The sequence below is a fragment of the Manacus candei genome, unplaced genomic scaffold, assembly GCF_025592945.1.
Source record: "Manacus candei isolate 608988 ecotype Guabito, Panama unplaced genomic scaffold, ASM2559294v1 h1tg000053l, whole genome shotgun sequence".
NCBI classification, from domain to species: Eukaryota; Metazoa; Chordata; class Aves; order Passeriformes; family Pipridae; genus Manacus; species Manacus candei.
The window spans coordinates 353,052-361,219 of NW_026138101.1; the positions used below are offsets into that span (position 1 = coordinate 353,052).

General features: G+C 42.8%; 1 long non-coding RNA gene across 7 annotated transcripts in view; it reads right to left on the bottom strand.

The window, feature by feature from the left end:
* The window catches only part of LOC127477465 (uncharacterized), a 56,853-nt gene extending 50,219 nt beyond the window's left edge, over positions 1-6,634 (bottom strand). For 3 of the 7 annotated variants that reach the window (XR_007906956.1, XR_007906959.1, XR_007906958.1), the window contains exons 1-4: positions 5,871-6,625; positions 3,221-3,320; positions 2,471-2,552; positions 348-1,950 (exon numbers count right to left, since the gene is read on the bottom strand). This is a non-coding gene — a long non-coding RNA (uncharacterized LOC127477465). Of the gene's footprint in view, positions 1-347; positions 1,951-2,470; positions 2,553-3,220; positions 3,321-5,870 lie in introns of all 7 variants that reach the window. The other 4 variants (XR_007906955.1, XR_007906957.1, XR_007906953.1 and 1 more) reach the window with 4 other exon arrangements.
* Positions 6,635-8,168: the final 1,534 nt, after the last annotated feature.

Consider the following 8,168-nt stretch of genomic DNA (forward strand, 5'->3'; position numbering starts at 1 on the left):
AGAGCTACTTAAATAGCTCAGAAAACCCACCTGATTAGGCACTTTACATATAAAACAAAGTCTTGTTTGTTAAAATAGACTTTAAACATCAAATTAAAGTTGCATGACTCAGAATTGTACACAAATAAATAACTGGCTGCATACTTGGAACAAATGTTGTTTTATTGTGCAATAAATATTGCTGATGCTGCTATTTAAAATGTGAATGAATTTGTCCTTCTGGTTGTGCATTACTCGTAATGATGGGGAAGGGAGCACTGAAAACTTTTTCTGGGATATCATTTTGGCAGGGGGCAAAAGCTGGGATGCAAGAGACTGGTTGGATGCTGTGCACCCTTGGAACCAACCTGACAGGACTGGAAGTGCTAAATTCTGCCAGCAGACATGACCATGGGGCCAACTTCATCCTGTTTATTCAGCGAGCAAATATGTAGTTAAGGTGGGACTGACTGTGATCTAATTCTTCTGAGAGAGACTCACAAAATTCTTGCCAAAAGAAGCAACAAGAGGTATTGTTATTGCTGAGAGCTGGTCAGTCCTTGGACAGTCGTGCAAAGATCATCTTCTTGAGTGAACACACAAACCAGGTGGGTCCTTCCCCCAAGGCCCTGTTTTAACAACTCTCAGGCACAATCTGAAGTTCAAAGATGTTTAATTGCTTGCTTGAAGTTGAACAAGTGTTTAAATAATTTTCTGCATATAGAACCATAAATGATGTGGGTTAGAAGGGACTTTAAAGCTCATCCATTGCCACCTCCTGATAAGGGAAGGGATACCTTCCAGGTTGCTCCAAGCCCCATCCAACCTGGCCTTGGACACTTGCAGGGATGGGGCACACACAATTTCTCTGGGCAACCTGTGCCAGGGCCTCACCACCCTCACAGCTCAGAATTCCTTCCCAATATCCCATCTAACCCTACCCTGCCAGTGGGAAGCCATTCCCCCTTGTCCTGTCCCTCCAGGCCCTTGTCCAAAGTCCCTCTCCCACTCTCCTGGAGCCCCTTTAGGCACTGGAAGGGTCTCCAAGGTCTCTCTGGAGCCTTCTCCTCCCCAGGCTGAACACTCCCATCTCTCCCAGTCTGTCTCCAGAGCAGAGGGGGTCCAGCCCTTGGAGCACCTTCGTGGCCTTCTCTGAAATTGCTCCAGCAGCTTCATGTCCTTTTTGTGCTGGGGACCCCAGAGCTGGAGGCAGTTCTGCAGGTGGGGTCTCATCAGAGTGGGGTAGAGGGGGAGAATCCTCTCCCTTGATCTGCTGGTCACAATTCTTTTGGATGCAGTCCAGGATATGTTTGACTTTCTGGGCTGCAAGTGCACGTTGCTGGGTCATCATGTTGATCTTCTCATCAACCAGATCAAAAAAAGTCAGGCTGCACTTGTGTTTCTGGAGAAATTATGCAGGAAATTAACTGATAACTACTTTGCCAAGGATTACAGCTGATATAAATCTGGGTTGCACCTTTGGTTGGAGAATGGAGAAGTTGCCTCAGTCTTTAAAGTAGTGTATCCGTGAGAAATAATAAAGAACAAAATGACAAAGGTGTTGGATCTCTCTTGTGTGAACACACAGTTGCTTTAGGTTATGCCATGTTACCATAGAGATTTTCATATGTCATAACTGCAGTTTAGCACAAACATAGTATTTCACATTTTTGTTGTGTTCTCCACGTAAAAATTCATCTCAGCCAGATGTAATTTAGAAAGTGAAGAGGTGTTCCACGATTATTGGTTACATAATCCAAATCTTCTTGAGAAACAGGTCATGAACAGTTTGGCACAGACTTGGAAAATTTCATATTCCTTTGGCAGAGGAAGCTGACTAGAAATATTCAGTGATTAGATTTTCAAAGAGGTTGAACCTCTGCAGCTCTTCATATTTCCATAGCAGCGCTCCAGGGTTCGACACAGCTGAGAATCTGTTCGTTATCATCCACAGGTTTCTTTTACAACTCCCTTAGAAAAAAATGAATCTCTGTGAAATGCATCTTCCAGAGGAAAAAAATACAGCCAGCTCTGGCTGTGCCCTTCAGGAGTACACACAGCTTAAATCCATGCTCATGCTGGTTTATATGTACTGGCACCCCCAAACCACTGCCTGACTTCTGCCTGTACCAGCTTGAATATTGCATGTCTTTACACTCTCCTTTTTTATAAAGTTAATTTTTAATCACACAGTTTTATGAGGAAAATTAAGGATTTGTGCTGTGAGCCTAATTTCATGCTCTGTGGATTTGTGTATGATTTTTACAGCATGGACGTGCACTCCAGCTTTCCCTTAAAGGAGGACAATAAGCCAAATTTCTGCCTCTAACTATTTTATGAAACATGTAGGAAGTTAATATTTAGGGAGACTTTGGCTCATTGATCAGATTTGACAGATGGATACACAGATACAACACAGAAACAATGACTGCATAAGCCTTAACCCCCTGAGGAGACCAGCTAAAAAACACTTTGTGAGGAGCAGACTCACTTCTTTACAAGCATTTGCAGAATTGCAGGTGGGATTTCACATGGACTGTGGAGCTCTGGCTTCAGCCAGGAGTGGGTTGTCTCTATAAATGAAACACAAAATAGACATTAAAAATGTGTGAAATGAGAAAATCAGAGCTTTCAGTAATTTATAATTGAGCCAGAAGAGCTGATTGGACGTATCTAATATTCTGCTCAGTGTATTACAGGCTCCCCTTTGTCTGGGATGTATGTTTGGAAAAAAACCCACCCAATCATATTTACAAATGTCCACTGATAAATTTGCCTTTTTTATATTTCCATTTTTTTTCTTTTTTCATCATAATCAATTCTTTCTTTTCTATGATGACTTGATTATAAATATGGCATTTCGGCCATAGGTGACAGACCCACTCTGGGCCAGATGTGCTGGCTGCCTATGAAGGGCTTGGCCATAGGATGTTAGTGGTTTAAAGTAACAGGAAACCTGAGGAATATCATAAATCAGCCTTTTCTGACTAGGTTTTTGTACAGAGTATAACAAAATGTATTGAATAACTTAAGTATGTGTGAGCCTACTGCCTACCAAATTACTGGGGTCTGCCAGTGGAAAACACACTAATTTGATGTTGGCCTCAAACAGAAAATTGTTAAACGAAAATTAGGCTTCAGCATTTCAACAAAAAAATCAGCTTGGAGCTCAGTGTTAACAGGAGCCCAAGGATTTAACTAACTGTAATGAAAATAAAGAGAGACAAAATTCCTGACTTACTGAGCCCCAGTCCTGAGGAAAGGTTTCTCCTTCTGGATCCCAACACAGCAGGAGGCACAAAGCGTGTACCAAAGGGTGGGTTGTCTTTCTTTTCTCTCTCCTGCCATGGATTTCACAAGGTCATAGGTTGACATTTTGTACTTTTCCACACTTGAATTGACTTTCATTAACAATAAACAGAAGGTACTGGGCCAAAGTCATCGAGTCCATGACAGAGTGTTCTAAAACATGAAGCCTCCTGCGTGCAAGGACATCAGGAGGGGCTGAGCTCAGAGCTCCTCTCACCTGGTGTCCTGGCTCTGCCCTGGTCAGTGCAGGGCACTTCAGGGGAGGTATGAGAACCACATCTGAGCTATTCCCTGTTGGGGACCTCTTTCGAACCCCAATTGATATAAACAATCACATTTCAATTATACTCCTGGAGGTAAATCTGCCTGTGGCAGTGCAGCTTCTGCTCTAACCAGCTAAAATTAATTATTGTCAGTTGATTCATCCAAGGTCTTAAATAAAAGATAGTCTATTCTTATCATCCAATTAAAGGTCTTAAGATGTTGCCTATTTCTCTCCTAGCTCTTCTCTGCTCTACTTAAATAAAATAATAACAAGAATCCAAATGTATTTTTTCCATCTCATAACCATTCTCTCTTTTTTTTTTTTAACCAATAATTTTAGACTTCCTTCAATATCCTCCTTTAGACCATTTTGTGGAGACAGTCATGGCATACTGATGTATTCTTGTTCCCTGAAATACAGGTCCCACATCAATGCTTTAGCATCCACACCTTCTCAGATGCCCGTGTTTTCCCTTTGAGAAACCACTGCAAAGTCACTTTTAAATTTATAAAGTTAATGGGCTTACAGTGGATTGGCCCAAGTTTTACCTTTTCCTCCACACTGTAGATGTTTTTTGGTGAATTTTCTTTCCTGCCCTGTCTCTCCCTTTCTTCATAGTGTCACCACATGATATACTTGTACATGGACCTCCCCTTATACTGACTCCTTATGGCTCAGAGAGCAGTTAATCCATTAAATGTTAGAGAAAGCTCCTGCTTGAAATGCACCCACAAACCATAGTCCTGAGCCATATTTCTTATTCTTTTTTTGTGACTATATTTTGGGTTCTGGCAGAGCTGCAGGGAGTGAGAGTGGCGTGCAGCCTTTCCCAGACTGTGTAGCTTGGCACCAGAAAACAATTTCTTGGGAGTTCAAAACCTGTCAGGATGCTCTCGCGAAACCACTCCACATTTAAGATGTGTAACACTAAAATGTCACTTTTGGAGCCCAAACCAGAGTGCCTTCAGCTTTTTGATTGGCAGAAAACTGAAGGATAAGCTCCAGGGAATTTCTACTACAGCTGTAAAGTTTCAAAAATACTTTGCTGCTGCAGAAACTATAGAGTGTGGTTTAAATGAACAATATGCCCCCTTCATACCTCAGCACCAGGGAGAACAAGCTTTAGACTTCAGCATGAACAACCTATGGTTTGATTTTTAAATTATTTTTCACCCACACAGAACAGGTTAAGCAGCTTTTAGCTCAGTTTCTACCTGTCACACAAACCAAACTATATTCCAGACATCTCTGGGAGGAGGAAGAGATGATACAGATGGTTGTGCAGATGTTTGGATCCTGTTCTCTTAATGCTTTACTCAGGACAAATTTAACCTCCTTATATGCCTCATAGAAGACTAAATCACAGCCCTATTCCATGCCTGGGATCTTGGAGAAAGCCAAGTCTCTAGTTAATATGTTTATGTGACATTCTGAGCTTGGCTCTCCTCCGCCCTTGTGGGCCAAATCCTAATATGACCCAGTGCTCTCTCACATCAACTGGAGTTTTGCCTGCATAAAGCAGAAGTTAAAACTAAGCGATGCCTCCAGGTTTCAGGCCAGTGACTCCATTTCACAAAAACTCATTGTATTATAAAAAGATACATCAGCTTCAGCCCACTGCAGGGTCACTGTTTTTTGGAATTTTTTGTATTTTGGTTTCTTTTGTGGTGATGGTTTTCAAAAATCTGAAATAGGAGGAGGCAGGTCTTCTCCTCCCACTGCTGGGGCTACACCCTTCCCTGAACAAACCTGTTCTCAGCGGGACCTGAATCCCTCCTGGACCAGTTATGTCTCCTGGGGCCAGAGCTGTTGGCACCCTGCCCTACTGTGGTCAGTAGAAAGATGTTTTCTGAGGTTTCCAGAGGCTGGGTTAGGTCCTGTTTTATTGCCCAGAGAACCTGTGGATGCCCCATTCCCAGAAGTTTTCAAGGTCAGGTTGGATGGAACTCTGAGTAAACTGGTCTAGTGGAGTGGAATGAGGTGATCTTTAAGGCCCCTTCCAACCCAAGCCATCCTGTGATTCTATAATTCTATGATTCTATTTGCTTATAAACATACCCCAGCTTTTATTCCGGTCTTATTTTAACATTTACTCCTATATTGTCTCCCTACATTTCATTCAAACCAAAGAAATGATTGATGGTTTTATAGGAACAATCCTGACAAGCAACATAGAAAGAGCTAAACAGTCTTGGAAAAGGGGATTACAGTTCTTATTTTCATTACAGCTGAAAAAAACCCCACTGCTGAATGAAAACATTCAGGCACAGGGAAAATCTTCAAGCACTGATTCCCAGTGAGGGTTGCCTTGGGTTACCTGGAGCCTCCATGGTGTCCACACTTGCACAGCCAATTCTGGACATACATCTCATAGTTCCCAATGTCAAACTGGGGCTGCTGTGGGACATCTGGGCTGCCCTTTGCAGGGAACAATGAGGGAATTTGCTGGAGGACTCCCTGCCACTTGCACGATGCATTAATCCCTGTCCAAATCAGCAGAGAGGCCAAGCCTGAACCCATCAGCTGGATCAGCTGCTTTTGGCTGTAAGAGGTAAAAATTTGAGTTGGTATCATAAAATCATAGACTAATTAAGGTTGTAAAAGACCTCCAAGATCATAAAGTCCAATACCACCAATACCACCACGTCCACTAAATCATATCACAAAGTGCCACATCCACTCCTTTTTTGAATACTTCCAGGGATGGTGGCTCCACCACTTCCCTGGGGAGCATCACCTCTTTGGATGGACCACGGGTGTGCAGGCCAGGAAAGACTGTGTGCATGGAGATGTCCCTGACATGCTGGGTGTACTTTGGCTGTATGGCCTCTGTGTGGGAAGATGGGCCCCCTCACATGGGGTCAACTTCCCCCAAGGCCTGATGGTTTTGGAGCTCTTTCTCACCAGCAACACTTGAAGTTATTACAAGCCCAATGAGGACAAAAAATCAGCCAAATTCATGTTGGATGTCAATCTTCTCTACAAGTGTTTTGGAGGTGCTGTTGAGTCTCTAATCACAGCACAGCTCCTGCACTTTAATTGTGCCTCTGCTTTAGAAACACATTACAGACAAACGCCTGAGTAATCACCACAATCCCATGAATGAGCCGGATAAGAGAGATGGAGAAACTGAGAGGGAGAGACCACACAGCAAGTAGTGTGAGCCATGGGATTAGGAATTGGGATTTCTTTTTCTCTGTGCAGAATCTACGAGGCCATGCTGCCCTGGATGATCTCATGAAAGAAGTATATTTTCCATGTGTGAGGGACTCGTAGCAGTATCAGCTAAGTGCAAATTACTATGATCATTAGCCACTCTTTGAGCGAGGCAGCTGCCAGGAAGCCTGTGTGTATGTTTGAGGGAGAATTCCTAATGTCTGTGTGTCTGGAGGAGGATAAATTCTTCTATTCCCCTCCAGTAGCCTAATTAGATTTTTACTCTGTTTATTAGAAGAGTTCAGTTGCTAGCTTAACATGAAATAAAATCTGCATGATTAAGAAGTCACGAGCAGTAAAGCTTACAGTGTGCTGCTAGAAATTTTCCTTTCGTATCAACAACGATGAAATCCTCCAGTGTTAAATAAAGTGAAGGCAGGAGTGTGTTCAGATCCAGCAGCCAGGATCCAAACAGAGTGTCAAGGACAGAGGGAGGGTGGGAAGGGGGTATCATGTCATTCAAATGGCACCTTAAAAGGGAGAATTAGTGGAAATGTTGCATTTTTAGGCACACAACAGACTGGAAGGAACATTCCTCTTTATGGATCTTCACTGTAAAACAAGGATGGGAAAGATGCTGTTCCATTTGTAAACACATTCTTCAGCTCTCCTCACTGTCTTCTTTAGACAAAACGGTCTGTCAAGGGTCAGAAGAAAATGAAGTAGTATCTAAATCTAAGTCTATTCAAACATCTTCAGTGGATTCCAGATCTAAGCCCTTCAGGGGTTGATGGCCCTGGTGATGTCAAAGAGCCTCCAGCTGTATTCATTAGACATCATTTTTTCTAAAGTGATTCCTGGTCTTGACCTTGGAATAAAAATCCATTGAAGACAATGAGATGTGTGGGGTTGAGTTTAGATCCTTGCATGAAAAATGCAGAGATCTATGATGAGCAGCAAATAACCACTGAGATTTCTGAAATTCAGGATTTGCCCCTCAGTTTCCAGATCTCTGGTGGCACTGGTGAAATCCAGACATGCATCCCTCAAAACCTCCGTGTAACGTTGTAGATACTGAAGGCTGGGGAACCCAAACCAGGAAAGGGGATGGATGTTCTCTTTCCCTGACTTTGCTGGGAGCAGCTGTGTCACACACAAAGCCACTAGCAACCTGCAATAGGAAATTTTCCAAATGGTCTTTGAGTTGATGACCCCAAACTCCTACTGAGAAAATGTCTCTGTATTCACTTACCCATGGAAAGCAAAATACAAAGTGTTTTTTCTGCCTCCTAATAAGGTGGCAAGGTGGGTTATTCTTCTAGAGGACCTCCAAAAGCTCTTTCTAATCTGTACCAATTCTGGGCTGCACCCACAACCTCTGAGTCCACCCTAACCTCATCAATAGCCACCAACAGGATGAAGTCCTATTTCTCATTAATCATTTAAAAATCCATTAGGG